Source organism: Rhipicephalus sanguineus, unplaced genomic scaffold (genome assembly GCF_013339695.2).
Source record: "Rhipicephalus sanguineus isolate Rsan-2018 unplaced genomic scaffold, BIME_Rsan_1.4 Seq148, whole genome shotgun sequence".
NCBI lineage: Eukaryota > Metazoa > Arthropoda > Arachnida > Ixodida > Ixodidae > Rhipicephalus > Rhipicephalus sanguineus.
In genome coordinates, this window is record NW_023614620.1 from 17,529 (window position 1) to 21,910 (window position 4,382).

Here is a 4,382-nt window from a genome sequence, read left to right on the forward strand (position 1 = left end):
ACGTAATCACTTCATCGTGGTACATTATAAAATGTTATTCTGCAAATTTCTGCTGATAAACATTGCAGCTGAGGCCAGCAGCAAGATATACATGCAAGGCACTGAAGCTTCACATCACATGCCTTGTCCAGAAGTGCAGTGAAATTTTTTTTCGAGCGGAATGAGAGGCTGCTATACAGCAGTCTCTCAATGTGCACACTTTTGAACCTTTTTGAGAAGTGTTTTCAGGAGAAGCAATAGGGTCTTGACATGTCAACAACAGCATTTTGTACCGAGGAGCTTAGTAACAGCGAATTGTTTTATTTATGTATTGTCCAGAACTTTGTTCCGACCTGTGCCAACTTTTTCAGCCCACGTCACCTAACATGGCTTGTTATAGTGTTGTCAATGTGCCCGACTATGTAAATAAATTATGTGTCATATTGCAGACATGTACCAAAATGTGATGCATTGCGCTTTTCCTTGGCATCACATTGTCACGGGTTCTTTTCTTATATATCGTTGTTGGCTGCCGCCCACCAAATGTATAAAAATTGCTTGTGAGTGGGCAGCAGCAGGAACTATGCATCAAATTGTTCCAAGAGGGTTCGAGAAATGCCGAGTTGGCACATAAGAGTGGTGAGAGATTTCTCTCGTAAGTTACTGCCTTGAAACCTCATGTGCTCAAGACTGAGTGTATCAGCATTGTTGTTTTATAGCAGTTCACCCTATTAACTACACCTCAACGTATGTATGTATGTACGTATGTATGTGCGTATGTATATGTATTATGTATGTATGTATGTATGTGTATGTATGTATGTATGTATGTATGTATGTATGTATGTATGTATGTGTATGCATGTATCTTAAACAAAAACTTACGTTATTTTGTTTACTGTAACTTTTATAAGAATTTCGCTATTTGCTTTCTAGTTCTCCTTTTTCTATCTCATTTTCATTTCTCAAGTATGTTTCCTACTGTGCAAAAATGAATGTAACCTTACATAAAATGTGTGCATTCAAAAAAGATGTTTCGTTTTACAACGTACAGTTCTGAGCAAGAAGTTGAAAACTATGCAACCAACCAGCATAAATAAGTTTATAGGACAGCTCCTCCGTGTAACATTGCTTCTACAGATTGCGTTTGTCGAATATGTAGAATAGACTAGTCGACTTCAACCAGCATAACCAAGCTTTCGCCCGTGGCTGTACATACGTTTACATATGTGCGTGGTATTTCTACGTATTGTCATACGTGTTGCCAATTACTATTTAGGGCACAAAACTAGTCACGCTGAATACGCGGATTTTTGTCTGTCCACCTGTCATTTATACTTTAACTGCTGTTGATAAAGAATAAACTCGGGTTTAAAATTTTCAAGTAATTACAAAGGGAAGAGCAGCCCTTAATGACGCAAATGAATTTGCCATAATCTTTTCGCAGGCCTACTGTTTTGCCCTCTCCTCAGAACTCGATAGCCTGCTGGAGTTCTTTAGAACCAATGACAGAGGCATTACACGGTGCTGCGCAACACGACAGAGAGAGAGAGAGAAAACACATCACTGTGTGTGTGTCTTTTCTCTCTGTCCCTGTCGTTTTGCGGTGCTGCGTGGAATGAATCCCACCCAACTAGCACGGAAACATGTCCCGACAAAGGCAGTCATCTTGGCCGCAAGCAGTTTGGCCGCCACGTGTCTCTTGATGTTCTTGAAAACACACTGATGTCTGACCGGCGCCCGAATAGCCAGAACGTTGTCCGCCGATTGACTAGATTGACACCCAATGCCCCCGGACAATGTCAAAAGCAGAGCGAGCACGGCGATGTGAATGGAGACAACATTCTGGACTAGGCAAGACCGATTAACTTTATCAGTTAGCTTAACCGTTGAATGGCTCAGCCGTTCACCGGCTTAGCCATTAATTCATATCGATGCGGCGGTCTCTTGCCGAATAATCTGCATTTTTGGCAGGCGCTTTCGAAAAGGCTGAAACAGAGGTTAACCTAATGGACAACCCTGTTTGTTTGGTTGGTAGAACAAGCACCACAGGTAAAGCACAGGTGCGTAACGATTGAATTGGTTAATAATAATATTTACTTCGCTAAATACTAAATATAATTAGCGCTAACGTCTAGCGAAATGATGAACAACATATTATATAAAACCGAACAAGACTGAAATTTAGACGATGATGAAGGCTAGAGATGATAAAAAATTCGGCAGATCCCTCGCGCTGTGGGAATCGGTTTCATGCGAAGCAGTCAGCGAGTACTTCTATGCTCTATTTTATAACTTTGAGCCAAGCGTTACGAGGGGATCGACGTGTTTTTGTAAGAGTAGTAGCTGTGCGCACATGGTGGGCTTACCAGGCACGTCGACAACAGTGGCGTTTATAGGGTAACTTACGGGAATCGGTTTCATGCGAAGCAGCCAGCGAGTACTTCTATGCTGTATTTTATAACTTTGAGCCAAGCGTTACGAGGGGGATCGACGTGTTTTTTGTAAGAGTAGTGGCTGTGTGCACATCGTGGGCTTACCGGGCACGTCGACAACACTGGCGTTTAATGGGTAACTTACGGTGCGACGTAAAGTCAGCCCTTACGTTAGAGTACATACGTCAGTAATATTGAATGTATTTGCACTTTATGGTGCAATCAAATGAATATTATGCGTAACTTTCGTTAATGTGCTCCTCCGGGATCGAGCAATGCTTCAATATAGCTTGCTGAAGCATAGGAATACAAATGTAATGTTTTTTAGACTGCTATAAAAGCGGAGCCAACACTGGAACCACAGACGTTAATCTGATATGACGCCTGTATCCTATGAATACATATGTAGTGTTTATTGCTTTCTTGTAAAATAAATAGCCAGCACCATAACCACAGTTGACATTGCACCGCCATTACGCCTGCATAGACAGTTTTCCGAACCAGTTAAAAGACCTGACGTGGCTCTGTGGTGGAATGCCCGAGTGCCACGCCAAATCCTTGGGTTCGATTCCTGCTGCTGGGATCCTAATTTTTATTCTTTCCATTCTTCCGGTCAGCGCAGTCATGTCGCTTTTTCTTAACGCTCTCGCATTTAAATTACCAATGCGTGTTCTCGCACGTTCCTGGGTAGATATGTACTGTGGAACACCTGTGGCGCATACCCGTACACCGCGGCCGATGGTAAACGGGTATGTGCCACACGTGTCTGGGGGAAGGTGTTTGACGACGTACGCGACAGGATTTTCACGTTATTCATCTCATGACCCCACAGTTCTATTCTTCAAATCCTCTTACCCTCCCATGCCAATTTTGGTCTACACCAAATTAAGGAGGCGATCGTGAGAGCACCCAGACGTGGCGGCTAGATAGATAGATAGATAGATAGATAGATAGATAGATAGATAGATAGATAGATAGATAGATAGATAGATAGATAGATAGATAGATAGATAGATAGATAGATAGATAGATAGATAGATAGATAGATAGATAGATAGATAGATAGATAGATAGATAGATAGATAGATAGATAGATAGATACGCTCAAACTGCCAAAGGTTCGCTAAGAAATTCTTCGCATCTAAAAGCATTGAACAAAGAGTGTTGGTGGAATGTTGTGGAACATGGAATGCAGCTATAAAAGGGAACTCATCGCATGCATACCATGAGCTTTAGCAAGAAGAAACACCACACGACAACAAAGAAATTGGGTAGGATCGAAGCATGTAGGGACGGGTAATTCAGCTCCACTAACGTAAACCAGTGGAGGGGCGAATCATACAGTGTGCGCTGGTATTTCCCACAGCAAAATACTGCTAACGGGAACTGAGAGACAGAAGAAAGACTAGACACAGAGACCCGCAGTCGAAAATGTTTGAGGCGGTGTACTTAGATTTAGGTGCACGTGAACGGTGGTCGAAATTTCTGCCCTCCACTACGGCGAATATTTAGTTACGTGCACGCTGCGAATCTTTATTGTTCAACTGCGCACAAAAGAAATCTCCCACCGCCACTACATTACAGGTCAAGATCCAGTGCCTATATACACGGAGTGGACAGTGAACGGTTGTGCAGCGCGAGCAGTCGGTTTTGAAAGACGACAGCCTTTCTAGGGGAACTTAAACGCTGAATTGTTGGTCTGTCTGTCTGTCTGTCTGTCTGTCTGTCTGTCTGTCTGTCTGTCTGTCTGTCTGTCACCCGATTCAGCTACCCGGCCAAAGTTTAACCACTTGCTGAACGCCCAGGCATCTTCAACTGGTAGCGGCGTTCATACTTGTGGATATTTTCTGTCAAAAAGCAAATATGACGCGTATCTGAGGCGCAACCCCAATACGTCAGTATTAGGTGGTGTGTTCCTTTACTAGAATATAGATACGTAATTCTAAAGACCCTAGTCTGTCTTTGGCT